Source organism: Protopterus annectens, chromosome 8.part0, assembly GCF_019279795.1.
Source record: "Protopterus annectens isolate FY-2018-M chromosome 8.part0, PAN1.0, whole genome shotgun sequence".
NCBI lineage: Eukaryota > Metazoa > Chordata > Ceratodontiformes > Protopteridae > Protopterus > Protopterus annectens.
This window is the reverse complement of record NC_056741.1, coordinates 1976943409-1976968945: the sequence shown is the minus strand read 5'-3', so window position 1 is coordinate 1976968945 and position 25537 is coordinate 1976943409. Positions and strand designations below refer to the sequence as shown.

At 43.0% G+C, this 25537-nt stretch overlaps 1 protein-coding gene across 1 annotated transcript in view; it reads right to left on the bottom strand.

Moving 5' to 3' along the window:
• Positions 1 to 25537, bottom strand: part of SLC7A6OS (solute carrier family 7 member 6 opposite strand) — a 481086-nt gene that overhangs the window by 6311 nt on the left and 449238 nt on the right. The window lies entirely within an intron of this gene.

Sequence of the window (25537 nt, the reverse complement as noted above, 5' to 3'; positions counted from 1 at the left end):
TGCTAATATTATGCATCTAGACTGAGTGTCTTCCAACATATGTGAAAATTTAAGAAAAACAGGTGTCTGATTTTTTTACATAATAATAATAAAACTGTACTGTTGTAATGACTGATTGTACTAGCACAGTTGTAAAGGAGAGCTTTTACTGAACGTCGCCGTCCAGCATTTAACATACCCATATTTACTCTGTTTATACTTTTTAATGAAAATGCTCAGGAATTTAAGGGCACGATGTGTGGAATGTAACATTGCAAAGTTGCTGTGAATGAGTTAGTTTCCATCCGCAATACTGTACAAGTACCCTCATCACACTTCCTTTCATTACTTTCAATGTGCAAGACCAAGCTACTGTGTTAGTATTTTTTTTAAACGACAACTTTATCAAACTGTTACTTGTGACACAGGAAATCTTATACACCACATATTGATATATTAATAAATCAAACTATATTAACAAGTGTACATTTACAATCATGCATCACATATATTGTTCTATACAATATAATCAATCCAGCATTATATAAATAATACAATTCCTGCCTTCTCAAACTTTATTCCTCCTCAATCATTTTCCTCAATCATTTTCTTGCATGTATTGATCCCAAAATATCCATTTTATATGGAATTTACTCCTACCCTCATCTAAAGATACCACTTCTTGTTGTTTTCTCTCTCACACAATAGTCACTCAAGTATGGTTGATTAGACTTTGATTTACATTTTCTAGTAATTGCTTTTTTGGCAGCCACCAGAATTAAACTTGATAAAAAGCCTTACTATGTCTAGGGAACTCAGATCCTCTTATAAAAGCTCAAAAAAAGATTATTTCCTTTGTTACAATTACTTGCTCACACAGTATTCCTGATGGAGTACTCTGGAAGGCATTTTTAAAGTCTACCAACTCATTACGCTCTGAGAACATATGATTCCTGGTAAATCTTCTTTCCTCATTATACCTCCAGCACTTGCCATCTACCAGATGAAAAATGTTTTGGAGTCTGCCTGGGGCATAAAAGTGTCTATGCAAACATTTCTAAGCAAAAATCCTAAATCTTCTAGATTATATTGTATGTTTGGGAGCCATACAAGTTACGTTGTGAGCTGCTTATCTAATTTCTCTACCCGATGTTTTCCAAACTCCTCTGATTTCCATAGCTACTGTGCAATATTGTATGCCCTACTAATTATCCCTTTAACAGTTGCTTCCATTCCAAATTCATCTAAAAGCTTAACCAATGCAGGTCTTTCACTTAGGATTTCCCTATTCCTTTGTCTTTTCTTATACTCTATCAGTCCTTGATATGGAAAGGCAATATCTAGCCTGCAGTCCAAATGTCTTCTTGGCTTTTTCCCATTCTCTTACCTTTCCCTCTCTAATTATTTGTTCCCAAATACATTGGATCCTTTGCCAGCTTTCTCCAGTAAATTACAGCCCCCTCTTGCCTATTCTCTGTACCCCTAATTGAAATCATCACCATTGGCAGAATCATTCTCCACTCCCGTGTTGTCTCAGTTCTTGGTATATTTTCTGCTACTTTATGAATATAGCATTCTGTATGAATGTTATTCTCCTTGAGAATCTGCATCCAAAATCCCATTTTTTCCTTATTTCTTGAATTTCCAATTGCTTCACCATCATTCCTTTCCACTTTGAACTGTAGCATTCTGCTTACGTTATGTATAAAAGCTGTATGTGCCTCTGAAATATCCTTTCAAATCTGGTAATCATAAACCTCCTTGTTCTATTGAAGGATCAACTTATTCCACTCTACTCTTGCCCTCTTTCCCCTCCCAGATAAAATCCTTAAACTCTATTACTGTCCACAACTTCTCCTCTGGCTGACAAAAATAGGTCTGACCTGCATATAAAACTAAAGGGACTAAAACACTTCTACTACTTGTGTCTTGCTATACATACCAACAGACAAGAACTTTCAGTTTCTCAGTTTTTGTATTATCTTTTATTTAATCTCTTCCTACATATCCTTTAGCGGCCATAACAGTGTCCATTTTAATCCATGTCCCTAGAAATATGGGTATTGCTGAACCAACTGATGTGTGGGTACGTAGTTTTCAGCTAAAGCCTTTGTTTTACCTTCCTTTATTTTATATCCCGAAAAAAACTAGAACTGTCTCGATTTTCCACAACACAGATGTCCTTTTCTGGTTTTATCAGATACAAAATAATATCATCTGCAAATAAAGCCAACTTTTCTTAAATACCATACCAATTATATCCTTAAATTTCTGAGTCCCTTATTTTCTTTGCTAATGGTTCTAACTGTAACACAAATAACAAAGGGGAAAGATGACACCCCTACCTGGTTCCTCTGCTCAAGCAGAAATCATCAGAGATGAACTCACCCACTTTAATTTTTGCCTCTGATACCCTCATATATCCTCCAAATCAACCTTTTATCAGGGGGAAGCAAATGCTTCCATTGCCCTACTCATAAAACCACATCTTACTCTATTGAATACTTTTTCTGCATCAAGACCCAGCAACAGCAGCACTATTTTCTTACATTCTGCTTTCCTCGAGATCATTACTGTTCGATTAATGTTCTCAAATGTTTGCCTCCCGTCCACAAAACTACATTCATCCGTATCAATTTTGTGAACACCTTTGTCATTTTTTTTTTAGCTATACAGGCATTTTATAATCATGGTTTAAAACTGAAATGAGCCTATATAAAGCTAGACTGGATGGGTCTTCACAGTCTTTAGGTATTACAGCCACCACATTTTTTTCTAGAATGTTGATGCTTTTCCTCCTTTTAAAATATCTTAAAGAAAATGTTCCAGATCTTTATGACATTTTTCCCTCCTAGTTCCACCAGACTACTACCTATTCTTGAAAACTTTACTGCAAATTGGTTATACATCACTATTTTACCTCATCTCTTAATTTTAATTGTTGAGTTTCATCTACCTCTAAACTTGGTATATTTAAGCCTTTCATAAATATTTCCATTTATGCTTTTTTTTTCTCCACTTCTCTGCTTTACACAAATTTTCATAAAATTTCTGAAATACCTCCGATACCACTATATAACTCTGGTTATTTAGTTTTATTATTTTGTGAGCTCTCCAAGTTTAGCAACAACCCTTTCAACCTTCTGTTGCCTGAGTCGCATGCAAAAAGGTTTTGTGCTCTGGAGTTATCCCCCCCAAAAAAAAAAAAAAAAAAAAACAGTTGCTTAATAGCAATTTTTCTACACCCATGGATATTATTCAAGTACTCCCTTATTTTCTTTTTAGCACACTGCAAATGTGCATCTTCTCGTTCTATGAGATTCCACTTATTCTGTAGCGCTTTAACCTTTATTAGCCCTTCTAAATAATTCTTGTTACTTTTTGACTATATCTCTCTTTAATTTTATTTCCACCCTATTTTTAAACTCCATGTTATATCACTCCCTAGCTATAGTTTCATAAGAAATTTATATTTTGGAGTTATAAGGGGAGATAATTTCGCTACCCATTCCTTAAATTCCTTTCTTTTTAACAGATGGGGAGGAAGCTCCAGTGTCTTCTCTTTTATTTTATTACTCTGCATTATTTTAGTTATTTGCACGTGATCTGAAATAGTTAATGGATGTCAATTAAATGCACGTCCCTGTGAAATATAACTTTTGTCTAGCCTAGCTCAGTTTTTGTACCTTGGGGAATAAAGTAAATTCCCTCCAACCTCCTACTACTGAATTCACATCTTCCATACCAAATATTTTCATAAATTTCTTTAAAAATCTACCCTTTTATTATATTTTCCCTTCTTTCCCCCAGATATATCCTCACTGTTGCAATTCATATTTTAGTCTACACCTGTAAGTAATTTTCCCTGTTGAAAGCTGATTATGTCTCCCAGAATTTTCTTAAACTCCACTGTAGCAGTTTTACATGGAATGCAAATACGTGCCAGCATACTCCTTTCTCCTTTGCCAGCAGCTCCTTAGTATTACAAATCTATCATTATCTTTTTTCTCTCTTCTATCACTATTGCAGCTTCTCTTGCAATTAATATAAGTTCTCTCCTTTTCTTTGTCCCAGATATTCCATTGAATGACCATCCTGAGATCTTTCATTATCAAATTCTCATGCTCAGTTCTTTCCAAATGTGCCTTCTGCAACACTGCTATTTGTACTGTGCATTTCTTAATACAATTACATATTCTTTCCTTTCTGTCTATACCTGTGAGACCATTCACATTCCAAGATAATATGGAAAGTGTCGTCATTATGACAAGACACCATTACTCTCGCTTATTATAGAGGACAACTTTTTTAAATGTCTACTTCCAGCTTTTGTGATATATGCACCCACTGTCTGGCAAGCTGATCCTTTATACAGTTTTTTCTTATTAACTTTGGAATCTATGCCACATTTTACAAGACTGTTTTAAAGAAATCCCACAAAAGTACTCCCAGATCACCTCCAGAAACTGTTAATGTAACACAAATACACAATAATGTACATCCTCAACCAATGAAGTTTAACCCTGTTAAAAGGAACAACTGTCCCAAACTGACAGCTTCATACACAGGCCTTAACTAAACTAAAGCTGAGGTTATCCATACTAAGGATGTAAGTTACTGACTGTGTTTCTACTTGCACTAAATAATGCCTGTTCTTTTTTTAATCTTTATTCCCCTCCCATACATGAAAAACTTGCATGCTTTCAAGAAAAATTAACTTCTAGTCTTGAAGAAATGGAAACGAGAGAAATAAAAAATGTAGTCATCAGCTGAAGGCTTCTGAAGACAAGATGAAGTAATTACTGCTAAAAGAAAACTTTTCATTATATTGTGTTCGCTTATTCACTTATTTCCACTTTAAACTTACTAGATTAAGCCAAGACTCTAAATCCAGACATTCCCCTATGTAAAAGTAAGAGAAAATACATCACCTCTACATATATTATCTGTGTAATTTTGCACCTATCACCCACTTACTTCAACAACCGAAAATTACATCCTATTAACTTGAACATGCTTTTATCATTTTTTTTCTTTTTGCATTGTAATACCTTCATGTCTTAATAAAAGGCATATGTTTACTTTATCACAAACAATAATTAAAAAAATGCTAGAATGTAAAATATGCAGTGTATCTATATTACTGTTAAGAGCAAGAAGTCAACAAACATCCACTCTTTCCACTTTTCTTATACCGGCATATTTCACAAATGGAAATGATGCTTTGCAGTGTCACATTTATTCACTAACTTCTGTGCTGCTGGTTACCTTCCTGGTCATCTCCATCTCCCTACTCCAGTTCAACTCCAAGGTACTCATGAGTCGTCTAATGTACTCCTGTGCTTTTTTCCCTCTTTCAAGCATTATCCTTTGGAGCAACTGAAAAGGTTTCACTGGCAAAGTCTCCCAGTGTGCTTTATTACCATCAGAAGAATGAGAAGCAAAGTCCCCCTCTTCTGCTTGATGACTTGCTTTTTGCTGGACAAAGTTTTGTATTTTCTCCTTAGCCTGTTGTGCATCAAAAAAAAAAAAAATTGATCCCCCAAGAAAAATATTCTGGACAGCTAGATACAACACCTTGCATCTTACACCTGCCTCTCGACATTCCCCGACTGCTGGAATAAATGTGTTTCTCTTCCGCCTGGTGTACAGTGAATAATTATTTTTCGCAAACACACTAGTGTCTCCAACTTTGCTATTTTGTCCTTTTGCCAGTGTTTGTCATGATCCACTCTTTCTTGTTGTAGGCTTGCACCTTTACTAATATAGGTCTTGGCTGCTTTCTCATGGCCATACCTAGATCATACACACTGTGCCCCCTTTTAGTTAACAGTTCCTGCTGTGGAATACCAGACAAGTTGCTTATTTGTGCCTTCATAACATTAATACAGTCTGATCCTTCTAAATTCTCTGGAAAGCAGAAAAACTCAGATTTTCCTACAGGGTCTGTTCTCTAATTCTACCATATTAGAAACATCTCTTCTTGAGCTGTCTCAGCCTTTTCTTCATTTCAGCCTCTTATTTTTGTAGTTTTATCAGCTCCTCTGAATATCTGTTTAAAGCTTATTCTATTTTTTTTTTCCAGCCTTTCATTATTTTAGTTGATATACTCCTTCGGTGTTTAGTTTAATCAGGTTTGGGCACACTGGCCTTATTTTTTTTTCTTCTAGATTACTGGAAGCCATGTATTGCACCAAAGTTGGAGCATGAACTGCTTTTTGCTGAACAGTTGCAGGATTCTTCCCAGTCAATGCTTTCTCTTCACCTTTTCTAGTAGATTTTCTTTCAGGCTCTCTTAGTTTCTCATTTGCTGGCATCCAGACAGTTTACTTACTAACCAGTATCTGAATTTACTAAAAGTGACCGAGTTCATGGCCATTATCTTTCAGTTTCTTTTTTCACACTGGGAGAGCTGAAATTAAGCTGTTGTCCAGTGTGCAGCCATTTTGGAAAGTCTAACTCAAAATGACTACTGTCTCCCTTCCTCTTCTTTTCACCTCTCTGTTAATAAATTCCACTGTCAACCTCCAATGATCACATATACGTCATGAAAAGTACAGTTTTGTACCTACCATAAATGTAGATGTTCGAGTGTTCACCCTGCTGCAGTCATCACACTTGGGTTATCCTGCCATCAGGTGGTCCCGCAGTCGGCCCGAATTCCAAAGTCTTGGTCCGGCGTCATTTGCTGTCGCTTCTTCCCGGACGTCAGTGCGCCAGGGGTATACAAGAGGCATCCAATGCCATTTTCTTCAGTTTTGCTTGCTTCAGATGTCAGGTGCCCCCAAAAGGTAGGCTATATATATATATATATATATATATATATATATATATACATATGGCTATATAAAAATAAAACAAAACCCTTGGGTACAAGCAAATACACCACAGAGGTAGTATAAGATAAAGTGGTAGAGATCAGTTCAGCTAGTTCAGAGGGGATGGAGGGAGGGTAACCTGGACTGCAGCAGGGTGAACACTCGAACATCTACATTTATGGTAGGTACAAAACTGTACTATGTTCATCGTGTTACCCTGCTGCAGTCATCACACTTGGGTTGAATCCCAAAGCTAAGGAGGGGAGGTGGGGTCAAACAGGGTTAGAAGAAGCTAGTAGGCCCTGCAAAACTGCAGTGGCAAAACCAGCTCTAGTCTTAAAGAGGTAAGTGATACGTGTTTGGTGAAGGTGTGCACTGAACTCCAAGTAGCAGCTTCCAAAATATCCTTGGTTGGCACTTCCCTGAGAAAGGCTGCTGATGTAGCTGTTGCCCTGGTAGAGTGGGACCTAATGTTAGCAGATACTGGTTTCCCATGATGTGTGTAGCAGAAACATATGCAATGTCCTATCCATTTAGAAATGGTCTGTTTTGAGATAGCTTTTCCTTGTGATCCTGTAGCATAGGCTACAAAGAGCTGGTCAGTTTTTCTGAAAGCCTTAGTTTTATCCAAGTAGTAATGTAATTGCCTGTGAATGTCCAAAGAGTGCAGGAGTCTTACTCCTTTGTTCTGGGGATTTGGGAAGAAGGTGGGCAAGTGAATGGTTTGGTTTAGGGCCACACTGGATACCACCTTTGGCATAAAGGAAGGATTAGTTCATAGAGAAACTCTGTCTTGATGAAAAATGAGGCAAGGTTCCACTGCCATTAGTGCCTGTAGCTCTGAGACTCTTCTAGCTGAGGTTATTGCTAGTAGTAGGGCAGTTTTCCATGAAAGAAATTTTAAATCAGTTGAAAAAGCTGGTTCAAAGGGCGGCAGTGTAAGCTTTTCCAGGACAAAGTTGAGATCCCAAGTAGGTGTTGGAGCTCTCCTTGGCGGTCTTAAGTTCTTAGCCCCTCTGAGGTACTGTCTTAGGAGTGGATGTGAAAATAAAGGAGGATCTGTGCTATAATGAGCTGAAATTGCTGAGGCGTGGATCTTAATAGATGAAAAGGAAAGTCCTTTGTGTAACATCTCAGTTAAATATTGTAGAATCTGAGGAATGTTCGGCTCCAGGGGATTTAGGCCTTTAGCCTGGTTCCAGGCGCAAAATCTTTTCCATTTGTCTGAATAGGTTTTCCTGGTGCTGGGCCTCCTGGCCTCCAGAATGACATCCACAACAGCTTTGGATAAAGGTGTTGGCTGGTTGTTTAGGTAATTTGCCATGCAGCCAGGTTTAAAGTCTTGAGCTGGCTGTGTAGAATCAGACTGTCTCGCTGGGTGAGCAGGTGAGGAATTTGTGGCAAAATCCATGGTGGGCCATGGGCCATGTTCCTTAAAATTGGATACCAATGTTGGCGTGGCCAGTCTGGTGCAACAAGAATCATTTGTGGCCTCTCTAATCTGACTTTCAGCAGTACCTTTGCTAGAAGAGGCAGTGGAGGGAAGGCATATACTGTTAATATTTTCCAACTGAATAAGAGGGCGTCCACTTTCCAAGCTAGTGGATGGAAGGTCCTTGTGCAAAATTTTTGAAGTTGGTGGTTGTGGGGGCTTGCAAACAGATCTATGTCTGGGCATCCCCATTTTTGAGCTATCATTGCAAATACTTGTGGATCTAGTTTCCATTCGTGTGGATCCATGATGTTTCTGCTTAGGTCGTCTGCCAATGTGTTTTTCTTTCCTGGCAGGAATTGTGCTTGTAATTGAACCTGGTAAGACAGTGCAGTGTTCCACAAGGTCATTGCTTGCCTGCATAGAGGGTAGGAATGTGTGCCCCCTTGCTTATGTACCACATAACTGTGGTGTCTGTCCTTATTAGTAGATGCCCTGGGTGTAGAAGGTCCTTGAAAGCTGTTAGGGCATTCTGCACTGCTAGCATTTGTTTTTGATAGATATGCAGGTGTCTCTGATCTGTAGTCCATTTGCCCTGAATGCACTGTCCTGCCATGTGTGCTCCCCAGGCATAGTCCGATGCATCTGTTGTCATAGTTTGCCTGGCTGTGGGTAAGGTGAAAGGCTGACCCTTGTTGAGGTGACATACTTGTGCCCACAATAGAAACTCGTTTCCAAGCTGTGGCTGTGCTGAGTCCATACACTTTTCAGGTACCATTGTAATTTCCTCATATGCAGTTTTGCAAATGGTATTAGTAGTATGCAAGATGCCATTAATCCCAAGGCCTGCAGAATTTTTCTTGCAGGGAGTTGGGTCTTTGTTGCCATTATTTTGAAATATTGAAACAGCTGTCGTTTGTCTGGCATGAGATAAGCCATCTGGGCCGTTGTATTCAAGCTGGCACCCAGGAATATTATGTTTTGTGAGGGCACTAGTTTTGATTTCTTTTCGTTTACTGTGCACCCTAGGCAACTTAGAAGGTGTTTGACAAATGCCAGATGCTGTAAAAGAATGTCCTTGCTTTCTGCTTGAATAAGACAGTCGTCCAGGTATGGGTATATTTGAATTCCTCTTTGTCTGCAGTATGCAATTACTAGTGCCAGGCATTTTGTGAAGACCCTGGGCGCAGTGGATAAACCAAAGGGTAGTGCAGAGAATTGATAATGCGTTGAACCTGCAATGAAGCGGAGGTATCTTCTGCAATTTTGTCTGATAGGGACATGCAGGTATGCCTCCTTGAGGTCCAAAGTGACTAGCCAAGCATTCTTGCCCAGCATGGGAAGAAGCTGCTGTAGTGTTAGCATCTTGAAATTTGGTACTTGCAGATAGGTGTTCAGAATTGAAAGATCCAGAATGGGTCTCCATGCTTTGTCCTTTCTTGGAACTAGGAAGAGTCTTGAGTAAAATCCTTGTCCTTGCACCTGTGTAGGTACCTGTTGAATGGCTCTCATGTTCATGAGAGCTGTAATTTGTTTTTGTGCCTCTGCCCATTGATTTGGTGGCAGGTTTGGCATTCCTTGGATCCTTGGTAAGGTATGAAAGTGGAATCTGTATCCTTGAGAGACAATGTTTAGAACCCATTTGTCTTTTGTGATGATGTGCCAGTTGTCTGCAAAAAATGCTAGTTTTCCTCCCAAGGGTGTGGCCAGGAGAGATTTGCTTGGTAGTTTGAGGATAGTCATTGTGTCTGTCTTCTGCTAGCTTAGGGCCTGTCTTTTCCTCCTTTCTGGGTAGCAGAACCCCATTGGCGAGGTATGTAAGGGCCCTGTGACTGACCTCTGCCCCTTGGGCGTCTGTATTTACCCCTCTGTGATCTGTCTGAAGCTGGAAAGGACCAATTTTTTGTTGGCCAATTTCTGCTGAAGCGAGGGGGCTGTACCTGCAAGAAATCCTTGACCATTTGCATAGATTTAGCCTTATCCTCCATTTTCTTTAAAACCTCTTCTGCTTTGACACCAAATAATACATCCTGTTGTAAAGGTGCATCTAATAATTTTGCTTTAACATGGTCAGGGAGGGTTTGCTCTTTTAACCAAGCATGTCTACGAATGACAGAGCCAGTAACAGCTGCTCTACAGGAAGCTTCCAGTGAATCAAATCCGCATTGTAAAGTATGCTTGCCCACCTGTTCAGCTGCATGCAACAGATCCTGCATTTCCTTGAATTCAGGCTGTTCTGAATGTGTGCTCATTTTTTGTTTTAACTGAGACATCAGGAATTGTTGATATTTCAACATGTGAAACTGGCAATTTAATGCTCTCATAGCCAGAGTTGCAGAGGTGTATATTTTCTTTCCCCATCTATCTAGGGTTCTGGAATCTCTTTCAGAGGGCACAGGATTTTTAGCCATAGAAGCTTTTGCTCCCTTAGGACCCTGGGATATGGTTTCTGGGTCAGCTACAGGGCTTTTATAAAGGAATTTGTGAGAGTCAGGTACTCTGTAGTATCTGTCTGGTTTGGCTGGAGCAGGAGGTAGAGAGTCTGGATTTAAAGTAGACATCATCCACAATATCTAAAACAGGAGGGAAAACAAGAGGTCTGTGCTGGGGTAATAAAAGGAACTCTCGGAGCCTTTTCTTAGAATCTGAGTAATCCTGGCCTTCCCACTGGAAATGTTCCCTCATGGTATGTAATGTTTCCCCAAAGGAGTAGTCTTCAGGGGGAGATGCTGAGGGAATAGAGTCTTCAGCATCAGAATCCTCATAAGGTGGTAAAGTGTAATCCTGTTCCTCAGAAGAATCTGAGGAGAGAGAAACCTGGTAATCCTCCTCTTGTCTTGGTCTTTTATCAGGAGGGGGATGGGAGCCCCTGATACGGGCAATTAAATCTTCAGCCATCTTAAGCATCTGTTTCTTAGGCATGGGGCCTTGACCTGTAGACTGATGAACAGTTTTCTTACGTGTTAGAGTTTTAAGCTTAGCATAAGATTTAATGGTGAGTGTAGTCGGTCTGAAGACACCTTCTGCAACCGAAGGTGTTTTCTCTGCACTGGTGTCTAATTCTGCTCCGGTGTCTGTAGATGGCTGCATCGGCCTAGTAGACTCCGCTTGGGAGTCGGCAGCTGTCTGGGGTTCCAGCTCTGCAGTAGTCAGGGGCTGCGTAGGCACCTCACTGAAAACCGGAGAACCGGCGACAGGCCCAGCTGAGGTTTCGGGGTCTGGCTTATTCCTAGGCTGCCTGTCCTTATCCTTGCGTTTTTTATGAATTGCGGTCGTCGGCTGCTCCGACGGCATGATATAATTACATTTCCTACCAAAGTAATGCAGTGCGAAGTCAAAACGGCGTTTGATAGTGCGTTTATTAAACCTAGCGCAAAACCGACAACCTGTGACGTCGTGGTCTGGGCCTAGGCAAGGTATACAATAGGAATGGAAGTCCTTAGGAGGTATTTGCTTCCCACAAAAAATGCAATTGTTAACTTTTTCTGACATCGGACTGAGGCAAGAAAATGTTCCCCAATGGGGTACTTAGCTTTATTGAAGACTTCAGACTGAAATCTCAGGTGTCGGCCGACCGGCACTTGCGAACTGCTTCTGCTTCGGGCACCGCGCGGCAAGAAAGACTGAAGAAAATGGCGTCAGATGCCTCTTATATACGCCTGGCGCACTGAAGTCAGGGAAGAAGCGACAGCAACCGACGCCGGACCAAGACTTTGGAATTCGGGCCAAATGCGGGATCGCCTGACAGCAGGATAACCCAAGTGTAATGACTGCAGCAGGGTAACACGAACATCAAACCTAACTGGGTGGGTGAAAATCTCAGAAGCTATCTTCTCAAACATGGCAAACACAAAACCATTAATGTTTGAGGTATTGGTCTATAATTGGCTAGATAATCTGTTCTCTTTACTCTTGTGTAGCACTACAGCACATTCTCTTCACTACAGATGTTCCAGACAATCAGCCATAAATCTTTCAAACAGTCTCTGAAGATCCTTTAAAGCCTGCCACTCTACAATCTTAAAGTAAATGGCTGGAAAGCCGTATAGACTTCTTGCCTTGCCTGCTTTGACGTTGTGCTCACTGCTGTAAAATATCTTCTCTACATATATCCCCCTAGTCAGTTTATTCCTCCACTATCTGGATACTCTATTACCCTCTTACTACATACCCATCTCAAAATTCACTATGTTGTATAGCTCTGTATAAACCTCTGCTAAGTTCTCCAATATATCTTCTACCACAAACTGTTAATATTTTCTTCTTGTCTGTTAACAAAAAACTTTTCCCAGTGGTCTTTCATTTTTAGGTAGCATTTTTGCTCACCCTATTCTTGCATTCCTAATTACACCTCAGTTTGAGACAAGGTTAAAATGCATCTTCTCTTTTGCCCAGTTCTCCCAACATCCCTGTCACATGAGCCTCCTACATGCCACACTCCTCCACCCCTTCTTAAATCTCTTCCAACACTTGTTTCCAATACTGCTGTATGCCTTTCATAGTCTTCTTCCTTATCATCCCCTCAATTCCCAATCAGCTACTTATCACTTCCTTCTCCAATTCTTGCAACTAGCTGGTATTTACCACCCTTTCCAGCATTAAAGAGCGAGTTTCCACCTGTATGCACTATGATTCTTAACCATTTACCACTTCATTTCCACCACAGCATGGCCTGGTAGCAAGCTTTGACTTATAAATGTTTGCCCTGTCTAATCCCTTCTCTTCTGTCGAGTCAAAACAGTGAAATCTGCTAGCTTGCTTCTTACCCGTATTAGAAAATATGCATCTCCTCATGCCTGAAGCACCCTCTGAACATCCATTAAACCTTGCGCCTACATTCCTCCTTTAAGGTCCTTTGGCAGTCTACAGCAAACTCTACAGCCTCAAGTCTTCCATCCTTCATCTGCTATCACAATGTAATCTGTCCTTACATACCCCATCTCTTTCTCCTCTCTGGACTTTTTGGGCTTTGAACCTGAATCTCATTACATCCTCCATCTCCTCTAGTCCCACATAATTTTCATAAAACTAACCTCCTTCCTCTCTGGCACTTCTGCCACTACAAGTCATTTGACTATACTTGGGTCACCTCCTCTTCCCACTGCTTTCAGCACAGTCTATTTCCATTATGCTCAACACTCACTAACAAAGCTTTCCAGAGGCTCATTCTGCCTCTTGCAAAACAGCACACCAGACTCCTTCATAATCTGCCCAATAGCTTCCCACTCTTCATTCATTTAACCCGCTAGGTAACCTGGTCTGAGGAACCTTTCTAGACATGACCTAAACCAAAACACAGATAAAATATACCAACTTAGTATACACACAAAACAAATGAGTCAGGCTTGACAACAAAAACCTGAATGAATGAATGTTTGGATCTTGAACATCCTTCCACTAAGGAAAAGAGAACAAGGCATAATTGTACAGTCATAGTTAGAACTCAGGAGCAAGGTAATACTGGACGAATCTTTGCAGGAGGAAAATGCATAGAGCAAAAATGACAGCATGATATAACAGATGAGTAAATTACAGAGTTAGCAAAACTAGGCAAGTGAACAGTGCAATAGGTTATTTATTTACATTTGTTGACCAGGAGAGTCCGACTGGACACAGGTCCGTTTTCAGGGGAAGCCCGGGGAGAAAAGCTCCACATTAAGTATTATTTGCATTATACAGTTAAAAAACATAGCCTTTAAATATAGACATTAGTCCAGTTAAGGACGCAAGACAAGAAGAAAACAGATGTAAAACAGCTGTAGAACATAGTACAATTTTAAAATATGGTGACATATATTAAACATGGTTACAAATGTAGTTGAGATTCATCAGTGAACAACTGATACAATCTTTTTTTGAGGTACATAACAGCCATTAGCAGTTGTTGCTACAAGAAGTTAGTATTATGTGGTAGGTAGCTGGGAACATGAGTAGCCAAGCTTGCTAAGAGTAGGTTGTTGATAGGGGGCTGAGAGAGGTAGTGGGTGGGGGAAGTGGATGGTATTAGAGTGGGGGTTGCAAGGGCATATCTGGCAAGTTTTGAAGTGTGATTTTAGTAAGGATTTAAAGTGGGTGCAAGAAGTTACAGAGGTAATTGAAGATGGGAGTTCCAGAGTTTGGCTATAGTGCAGGAGAATAATGCTTCTCCAGCAGAGTTAATGGCTCTTGTGACCCGTAGGAGGTTTCTGTGGCTGGATCTTGGTGTTCTCGTGGTTATGTAGGGTTGGAGTAGATTCTGGAGGGATGGGACTTTTAGTGGTTGGTTTATTAGTTTGTGGGCAAGTGCGAGTTGGTACCACTGAAGGAGGTGGGGGAGCTCTAGCCAGCCCAGTTCTGCTAGTGAGAGACAGTGGTGAGTACGGTAGGAAGCCCCTGTGGTGAATTTGGCGATTTTGTTGTAGCAGGTTTCGAACTTATTTAGGTTGCATTGTCTACGGTTAGTAAATATTGGAGAGGCGTAGAGTAGGGTAGAGATAAGATGAGAATTTGCTACAGAAATTTTAGCTGCTTTGGTAAGTAGTTGCTGATTTCTATATAATGCTCCTTTTTTGTGCACTTTTTTAATGGTCATGGAAATGTGAATGTCAAAGTTCAGTTTATTGTCTATTTGTACTCCTAGCAATTTGGTGTGTTCTGTAGGATGGAAGGTTGTGTTGTCTTTTGCTGTGATGTTAAAGTGAGAGCTGTCTAGGGTAAGTTTGGTGGGTTGGAAGATTAGTAATTTTGTTTTGTTTGGGTTGAGTATTAGTTGGGCATCGGATAACCAAGTTTCAATAGAAGAAAATGCTTCCTGTGTGACTTTTTGCAGTTCTGGTAGGGAGTGGGCTGTGCAGATGATGGTTGATTCACCTGCGTATTGTATGAGTGTGCCATGTGTTGTGGCTGAGGCTAGATTATTGGTGAAAACAGAGAAGACTAGGGGTCCCAGGATGGACCCTTGGGGAACTCCCATGGAGACTGGTAGCTGGGGGGATAGGTTGTCCTGCCAAACAACTGCTTGTTGGCGGTCAGATAGGTAACTCTGAAACCAGTTGATAACTGGTTGAGAGAAGGATAGGTTATTGAGAAGAGAGATGAGTTGTTTGTGTGGGACTATGCTGAAAGCTTTAGAGAGGTCTAGGAAGGTAGCTGAGGAGAGATAACCTGCATTTCTATTTTGTAGGATAGTGTTAGAGAAAGAGAGTAAGGCGGTGGTGGTGCTATGGTTAGGTCGGAAACTGTGTTGGGAGAGGAGGTTGTTAGCAAGGAGGTGATCTGAGACTTGAGAATGAATGCATATCTCTAGTATTTTGGAGAGTGGCGAGAGAATAGCTATGGGGCGGTAATTGGTTAGATCTGTGGAGGGGACTCCTTTGTGTAGGGGAATTATGTGAGAGACTTTCCATAGTGTAGGAACATAACTTTCTGACAGAGATCTGTTAATCAAGAGTGATACGGGGTAGGCTAGAGCATCAGCTGCAAGTTGAATCTATTCACCTGTGAGGTTGTCTGCTGCTAATCTGGTGGTTTTAAGTTTAGTTAGTAGTTGTTTTATTTTGGAGGTAGGAACAGGAGAGAAAGAGAAGCTAGTTGGGAGATTGTTAGTTCTAGTCGATGGTGTGGGTTTATGGGGGGGTTGTGTTGTCTAGCTAGTGATAGTACGGTTTGTGTGAAGTGACTGTTGAAAGAGGTAGCAATATTTTCGGACTGATTTAAGTTAGGAGTGGGTGTACTTACTTTACCTGGGTGGAGGATGGAGTTTATTGAGGACCAGAATTGTTTGGGGTTATGTTGCGAGGAGGTAAGGGCAGACTGGTAAGTATTGGATTTTGTCCTGTTTTATAAGCTTTTTGGTTCTATTGCGTAGTTCTAGGAATTGTTGCCTAGTAGAGGGAGTTTTGGTTTTGCACCAGTTGTCCCATGCTTTATCCCTGTTTTTCATTTCAGACTTTGTGTTTTTTTTGTAGCCATGGGGATTGTTGGGCTCTAGTTCGGGAACGTCTTATGGGGGCGTGGTAATTAAGGATGCTTAGGAATGTTTTATTAAAAGTAGTCAACTGCGTCATCTAGTTTGAGGTATTTTAGAGGTTGCCAGTTGCAGTCTTTTAGGGATGAGCTGAATGAGAGGGGGTTGAAGTTAGTTTTTTTTTTGCGTATTTGACGGTAGATGACAGGTTTTGCTTTATAAAGGTGTTTTCTTAGTAAGATGACAGGTTTTGCTTTATAAAGGTGTTTTCTTAGTAAGAAGGTTGGGGAGTGATCACTGAGGCTGTCAGATAAGCAACCTGCTATATATGACTGGGGGCTCTTATTGAGTAGTATCCAATCAAGGGTAGTGCGTTTGTTGGAGTTATTTATCCTAGTAGGTGACTGGACTAGTTGGGTGAAGCCATGAAGATTTATATGATGGGTTGGGTGGTTGCTAGAGCAGGATTGCCAGTCAGTGTTGAAGTCTCCTAGAAAAAGAAGTTATGTACTCACCATAATGTTCCATCTGAGTAGGTAAACTTCATTTGTCAGCAACCTGTGGATATCGGATCCGAGCCGGCAGCTTCAAACAGCTAAGATCCAAGCTCGAAGCTCCTCCCCTTACCCATAATCCCCTGCCATCCCACTCTGACCTCAGATCAAGTTTGCTATAGTAAACAGCATATTACAACAAAGGATCACCTGCAACTCCTAACCTGGTGTTATCCGGAGAAAAGGGCAAGGAAACCTTCTAGGATGCACTAAATGTTAGGGGGATGGGGGGGTTGGTTGTTGACAAATGAAGTTTACCTACTCAGACGGAACGTTATGGTGAGTACATAACTTCTTTATCTGAAGTAGTTAACTTAATTTGTCCATCAACCTGTGGAACAGAGTCCCCAGCTACCCAAACTTGGGGGGGGGGGGCCCTATGGAAGGATATTCCGCAGCACTGCAGAGCTGAAGGATGCTCTCCCTCTGGAAATTAGATCCAACTTGTAATGGTTAATGAAAGTATGGGATGAAGCCCAAGTGGCTGCTGAACAAATGTCGTCCAAGGAGACTCTGGACCAAAAGGCAGCAGAAGTAGAGATCGATCGGGTAGAATGAGTGTGGACTCTTTCAGGTTTAGGTCTACCAGAACTCTTATATGCAAGAAGTATACAGTGGGAAATCCATCTGGACAATGTAACTTTTGATACTGGTTTGCCCAAAGAGTGTCTTGCAAAGGATACAAAGAGTTGCTCAGATTGCCTGTGTTCAGCCGTCCTGTGCAAGTAGAATCTTAATTGCCTATGTACATCCAGAGAATGTAATTTGTATTCACCCTTGTTTTGATAATTTGGAAAGAAAAGTGGTAAATTAATGGATTGATTAATATTGGGCTCAGAAGCAACTTTGGGTAGAAAGGAGGGATTGGTCCTGAGGGAAACTCTATCTTTATGGAAGACCAAGTACGGAGGTTTGGCGCAAAGGGCTTGAAGCTCCGAAACCCTTCTAGCCGAAGTGATAGCAATGAGAAAGGCCATCTTCCAAGATAAGTATTTCAGATCCACCGAGGCTGCGGGTTCAAATGGAGGGCCGGTCAAGGACTGGAGAACAAGAGTTAAATCCCATGGAGGGACTGCGTCTTTCATCGGAGGTCTTAAGAGGAAGGTGCCTTTTAAGAAAGTCTTACATAATTTGGAAGATGCTAAGAAACCGAGGTCACTTCCCACATGATAATGGGAAATTGCAGCTAACTGGACTTTGACCGTGGAAGAGCTAGCACCTTGGTCGAATAAGGTCAACAAAAATTCTAACACCGCTGGGATGGGAGCTGTAAAAGGATCCAAATTTCTATGCTCCGCCCAGATAGTAAAGCGTTTCCATTTGCTGTTATAAACCTTTCTCGGAGAAGGTTTATGAGCGGCCACTAAAAATAGCCTTAACAGGGGACGAGATACCGGGAGTCCTAATTATTACTGGAACTGGATCAGCCAAGCAGTGAGCTTGAGGTTGTCCAGGTTCAGAGTTGGTAAGCCCAATGGGTGAGAGATCAGATCTGGGGTGGGATCTAGAATCCATGGAGGATTCACTAGATGAAACCATAGACATGGGAACCATGTTTGACGAGGCCAGAATGGGGCTATGAGGATTACTCTGCTCCCCAACCGACGGGCTTTCTGCAAGAATTTTAGCATTAGGGGAAGAGGGGGATAAGCATAAAGTAGACTGGATGGCCAAACATGCACCAGAGCATCTCTGGGGGATTCCCTGGTGGGGGAATTAGAGCGAAGTAGTCGCTGCACTTTGCGTTTGAAGGAGACGCGAAGAGATCGCAGCAAGGTTGACCCCACTTGAAGATTTGCTTCGCTATTCTGGGGTTCACAGACCACTTGTACGGTGAGAGGATGGTTCGACTCAGCCTGTCTGCTAAGATATTCGACCGACCCAGAATATGCATCGCTATGAGAAAGCGGTTGGTGGAGATCGCCCATTCCCAAACTCTCATGGCCTCTCGACAAAGTGGGTAGGATCTGGTTCCCCCCTGTTTGTTGATATACCAGACCACCGACATGTCTGTCTGAATTGCAACTGTCCCTAATGGAAGAAGGTTGCAACTGTCCCTAATGGAAGAAGGTCTTGGAGTGCTTGCAATGCCAAAAGCACCGCTCTCATCTCTAGGACACTGATATGCAATAAGGTCTCTGAATGGGTCCAGGTGCCTTGGATGGTTCTGCCCATACAGTGCCCCCCCCACCCTAGACGAGAAGCATCCGTGGTCACCGTGGTTAGAGGCGGGGACATAGAAAAGGGACACCCTATCTGGAGGTCCGGTGATTGGCGCCACCAGAGTAGGGAATTCCTGCAAACCCTGCTGAGGGGGATAGGTGCACTCAGCGGGCGTAGCAGGATGGACCACTGAACATGCAAGGTCCACTGTAGTACTCTCATGTTCAAGCGCGCTAAAGGTAGCAGACTGATCGTGGCCACCATGGAACCTAGAGCCCTCAGAACCAATTCCGCTGGAGGAGCAGAGGACTGTAAAAGGGCCAGTACGTGGAGCTTCAGGGTACGAATCCAGTCCGGAGTTAAGAAGACTCTCAATAGGTTTGTGTCTAATCTGGCTCCTATGAAGTCTAAGATCTGGATTGGATGAAGGGAAAATTTGTTGAGGTTGATTGTGATTCCCAGCCGAGAGGCCAGGTGGAGGAAGTAATCTCTGGCTGAACATAGTAGATGCCTGTTGAGGGCGGTCAGGAGCCAGTCGTCCAGGTAGGGAAAGACCTGTATACCCTGGTGTCTCAGGTGGGCCACTACTACTGCCAAAACTCTGGTGAACACCCTGGGGGCTGTGATGAGACCAAAGGGGAGGGCCCTAAACTGGTAGCGACTGGCTCCTAGCTGGAAGCGGAGAAACCTTCTGGACCGTCTGTCCATCAATATGTGGTAGTACGCATCCTTGAGGTCTATCGAGCACATTCAGTCGTTCTCCTGCACGAGGGGGAGAATGGATTGAATGGTGACCATCCGGAACTTTTCTTTGGCCACTGGCAGGTTTAGTAACGACAGGTCGAGGATTGGCCTTAAGTCCCCTGTCTTTTTTGGCACCAGAAAGAACCTGGAGTAGAAGCCCGATCCGGACTGGTCTAGGGGGACGCGCTGGATTGCTCTTTTTTCTAGCAGCTGCTTTATTTCTGCAGCTGCTGCCTCCCTTTGATTGGGCGGGACATCGGGGAGGCTCTGGGGTCTAGGCGGGGGATTCAGAAAGGGGATTTTGTAACCTCTGGATATGATTTGAAGCACGCAGCCATCTGTTGTAATGGACTCCCAAACTGCTAGGTGCCTCGAGAAACACCCTCCGACTGCCTCCAGAGTGGAACAGTCGGGTAACCCTTCAGGGCTGCTGCGCGGGCCGATCCGAAAAGGGTTCTCTCGACCGAAATTCTTCAGTCCCCCTCTGCCTCTGGGCCGGCGTCCACCTTGTCCTCCTCTGCCTCTGAAGGATGAGGGGTCCAGAGCAAAATGGGACTGCTGAGACTTCCGGAACCACATCTTCTTCTGTCCCCTTTGGTTCCTGGAGAAGGACCTCTGGGGAGCAGAGAAGCGGACACCGACGGCAGACATCTTCCCGTCTTTCTCACTCTGGACCAGCATGTCGCAGACGGTCTTGCCAAAAAGCGAAGAACCGTCAAAAGGGGCATTTGCGAAGGACGCCTTGAAGGGTTCCGCAAAGTCGCAGAGGCGGAGCCAAGCATGTCATCTCAAAACAACGCCCACTCCACTAGCTCTAGCGGCTCCTTCCGTAGCATGGGAGAGGAGCCGCATAGAAATGTTCGAGATGGACTTGAGAGTGGCAATTCAAGCTGAGAACACCTTCTTGTCCTCAGTTGATGTGGACTCTGGGGGCGACCCGGCGTATTCCTTGATGAGATCCCGCTGGAGTCATATGACGTGTGCCATATAGTTCAGCGACCTCACCGCGAAGGTAGCTGAAGTGAACATCCGCTTCCCCAGGCAGTCCATCATCCGAGACTCCTTGTCGGAAGGATGGACCGAGGAACTCTCCTGGGCTAGTTCCCTCTTGGTGGCAGCTGCCAACAACATGGCATCTACAGGAGCACCCTTGCTCCATACTGCCCTATCAGTGGGGGGGGGGGCCTAAGGATTTTATCCGGCCTCTGTGTCCAGTTCCTTCCATGCCCTGGTAGTGAGGAGATCTACCAGGGGATCGGCAGGAGGGGACACCCAAGAGGTAGATGGGCCTGCGTCAAATGCCTCCAGAAACACAGACTCATCCGAGGAAGGCTTTTGGGCTGACCACCTCCCTCTAATTCGAAGCATTTCCATAATGTCTCCGAAGGAGGCATCCTCGGGGGGTGACCTTGGGGAACCTTCCCCTTCCTCTAAGTCCGTGTCTTCTGTCAAAGACTCAGGTGAGTCCAAGTGCCTCCTCTTGCACTTACATTTGTGAAGGACCTCCTCGGGGGGGGGGGGCTGCCTGAAGAGGCCTCACCAACCACATCTTGTTCCTCTAAGGGAACCACCTGGGACGTAGGCGCAGGCTGTCCCTGGGGCCGGGTGATGGAAGGTAGGCCCGTCAGAGAGTGCAGGGTTGATCCACAGTCGGAGCCCGAGGCCTGGAATCCCTCGACAATACGCTCTCCACTACATCGAATGCTGAGGGAGAACTGTTCTCTCTAGGATCCGAGAGCAGGCCCCTTGGATCCGATGTGTGGATTGGGGCCGGCATCTAAGCAATCGGATCCAAACGGCCAGTATGCTCCGCCCAAGATGGAGCCGAAGACGCACTGACCCCTCCGGATCCGAAGCTCAGCTCTCGGCTCCGAGAGCTCGGATCCGAAAAGGGACCCGACAAACTCGAGGGTGCGGTCGGAACCAAAGTACGAAGCACTATTGGCGCCGAACCTCCCCCGGCTCCTATGCAACCCAGATCCGAAGGCTCCGAACCCCGAAAGTGGGTCGGAGAAGGAGCAATCGGGGGCAAAAAAGGGGGGGTCAAGCTTCTACCCGGGGGGGGGGAGGCATGAGCACTCCCATCTGCAGCTGGGCCTGGAGGAGCCTACCCATCATCCGGTCCATATCTGCATCGGACAAGCTTCGGGTGGACCTAGAGGAGGCAACCGAGGCAGGCCGGGAGTGCCACCTCAATGACCTCGAAGGCGACCGGGTCTCCTCCTCCAGCTCCGGGGAAAAGCGAGGTAAATGGAGCCGGGAAGGAGAAGGCCCGGAAGCCCTGGGAGAAGAAGCTTGTTTAGCCGGCAGAGCCAAGGAGGAAGACTCGGCCCGCCGCTTGTGGTGTCTTTCCTTCTTCTCCTGCCTAGCATCCCTCTCCTCCTGGCCTAAGGTGGGATGTTGAGTCCCGGCCAGAGGAGCAGGGGTGGAATGGGGCACTGCCGCGGCAGGTGCCACCAAGGGAGAGGAGGTCGAAGCCGAATCCGGGGGCAAAAGTCCCGCCAGAATCAGCTTCGATCTCCTGTCCTTTAGAGCCCTGGGGTTGAAGGCTGCACAAATAGTGCAGCCTGAGGAAAGGTGGTCAACCCCAAGGCAAATAACACACAGAGTGTGGCCATCCGCCAGAGATAGCTTATGGCCACACTCGGTGCATTTAGAGAAAAAGGTTTTTGGGGCCTCAGACAGTTAAACTATATAAAAAAAAAAAAAAAAACACAAGGCCCAGCACACACGCCTTCACACACACGGGGAGGAATGAACTATACTAAAAATTAACCAGATAACAATATTAAAACTAAAGGGGTTTTAATATAAGGGCAACACACAAAACAACACGCAATCTTACAATACAGAAAAATTAGAAAAGCAATATTTTTCTCACAGAACGACTAACTCCCACGCCTGGAACTCGTTCAAAGCTATTGAGTCAACCGTGGCAAACGAGATCTGAGGTCAGAGAGGGATGGCAGGGGGTTATGGGTAAGGGGAGGAGCTTGGAGCTCGGATCTTAGCTGTTTGAAGCTGCCGGCTTGGATCCGATATGGATCTGATACCCACAGGTTGATGGACAAATGAAGTTAACTACTTCAGATTTAAAGTTTCTTGGGGTAGGTGGTGGGTAGTCCAGCTGAGGAGGTTTTCAAGTGGAGGGATGTTGTGGCCAGGTGGGAAGTAGCAACCTATTATGTTTAGGGTTTTATTTTAAGGTTGGTATATATTATTTCTTCCTTACCTATTTGGGAAGCTGCTAACTTTAAGATCTGGATGTCTAGATGCTGCTCAAGTATTATAGCTATACCACCTTCTTTTTTGTTTAGTCGGTCTACTCTTAGTATATTGTAACCAGTAGGGAGGATTTGCTCTATTAGTAATGTGTGGTTTTAACCATGTTTCTGTAAGGATCACTACATCAGGGGAGTAAAAGTCTATGGTGGCATGGAATTCATGCACCTTGTTGCATATACTTCTAATACTTAGGCTTATCAGAAGGAGGTTGGTTGGCTTTTTATTGGCTGTGATTTGGGAGATGTGGTTTGTAGTCTGATTATGAGGGGAGGGGTCGGAGATAGAGGGACCAGGATTAGGATGGATGTCTCCACTGAGTGCTAGGTTGGATATGGATGAGATTATTAGTTTTATCAATTGCTGTATATGCTTGCTTATAAGGGAAGTTTTTTGATTGTGTTCTGTGGGCAATAGGTATGGTGGCAGGGTTATGTTAGGTTGTGCGGTTGTTTTTAGTTAAGGTATTGTGGTCTGTAGTCTACATAGAGGGTGTATTGGGAAGGTTGTTGACCTCATGAGACAGTAGTAGAGTAGAGGTGGGATATGAGTGGTGGTGTGTGTGTTGGTACAGTGGTAGTGGTTGAGTGCAGGAATGGTGGAGGTTTGGTAAGATGTGATGTATGCAAGGAGTGTGCATTCAGTGAGTATAGGTATGGTGTGCTTGCACATATTAGCTGAGTAGGAGGGATAGTAGTGAGAAGTTGTAGGAGGACATATACGTGTGGTGATGTTACAGGTTGAAGGGTGGGAGGGGTTACCGTTTGTAATAAAGGTAGGACTACTGGGGGTGGGTGGAAATTGGGGGAAGGGAGAGGAGCGTAGTGGGCAACAGATGAAGGACGACTATCAGTAGGTTTATAGGTTATAATGAAAAGGGCTGGCCCTAATTAGGCTGCAATTGTTCTTGTGGGGAGGAGGAGGATCGGAATAGACCAGGAAAGTGATGGATAGCAATAGTATGATGAAAAGGGCTGGCCCTGATTTCACAGATATGCAAGTCTACAGAAACAATAAGAAAAGGCACTAGGTACTTTGACTTGCTTGTTTTGCATACCTGTCTTATTGAAATAAAATAAGCTAATTTTACCAAGGAGTTGTGTGGAAATTAGGAAGGCAAGAATTTATAAGAGAAAAGGTTTAGTAGAAGTAGAGAAACAGCAGAGCATACAAATAGTACAGCATATAAAGACAGATTGCAGTTAGAAGTACAGAATGGGGGGGCAGCTAATGTTCTGAAACAATAAGAAAATCAGTAGGTACTTTGGACTTGCTTGTTTTGCATACCTTTCTTTTGAAATAAAATAAACACTTGTAACCAACCAGGAGTATGTGGGATTTAGAAAGACCCCAAGTTATAGGGGAAAGGGTTTAGTGATACTAGAAAAATGGCTGGGCTTTCAAATAGTTGAAACAGCTTGCAAAGGGAGACTGCTGTTAGTAAGTACAGTATGGGGAGGGGCAAACTAATGTCCGTGATGGAGTGCTTTACTTAAAAAATAGAAATGAAACAAGGGCTAGCAATTAATCTTGTCTGGAGGATAAAACATACTTTTTATATATTTTGAAAATAACACTCATTCCAAGGTTGCCTGGTTCTGTTAAAGAGCACTGCAGGCCAATAGATCGAACTTGGCTTGGTGGGGATCCAGGGAAAGTAGAATTAAAAGAAGAAGCTGAGAAGAAAAATAATCAATATTAATACAAAATACAGCAACTAAGAAAAAAATGCAAAAAAAAATAAAGCTGATAACAGAGGAGTGGAAAGAAAAGAAAAACTAGCTAATCTACACACAGATAAATGCCTCAGTTTGTGATAATGTGAAAATTAAGACAAGTTGTCAGTTATCAGATTCAACAGATTAATGCAGTTGCAAATATATAGGAATACTGATACCAATTAAGTGGTATAACACATTCTGAAACAATAGGTGAGGAAATGTACACACTAATAACTAGGCATTTCTAAAAATGCAATAAAGTGAGCAGCAAAGAAATAAGATTCTAACAATAAATGCTCTACACAAGTAAAGCTCTAACAAGTCTATACTCTACAGTATCTGAGCCTACTAATACAATGGCTAAGTAAACAGTTTCAAGCACACAGAGTTACTGAAAATAATGTTTCCCATAAAAATACACGTCTAGCTTCATTACACTTTACAATGGTGTAAATCAACATCAATACATTTTACAAATGAAAAGAAACAAATATGAAAAATAACCTTAGGTATGGGCACTCCATCCAAAACAAGCAGCCACACCAACAGGATTTTATAAATGGCTCCTGCAGCTTAAGAAAGCTATGGTAGGCTGTAATAGGTCTTGTGGGGGAGGGGAGGGGAGGACAGAATAGACCAGAAATGGTGGTGGATAACCAATAGTGTAATGAAAAGGGCTGGCCCTGATTAGGCTGCAATTGTTCTTGTGGGGAGGGGGAGGATCAGAACAGACCAGAAAAGTGGTGGATAACTATAGTATGATGAAAAGGGCTGGCCCGGATTTCACAGATATGCAAGTCTATAGAAACAATAAGAAAAGGCAGTAGGTACTCGGACTTGCTTGTTTTGCACACCTGTCTTACTGAAATAAAATAAGCCAATTTTACCAAGGAGTTATG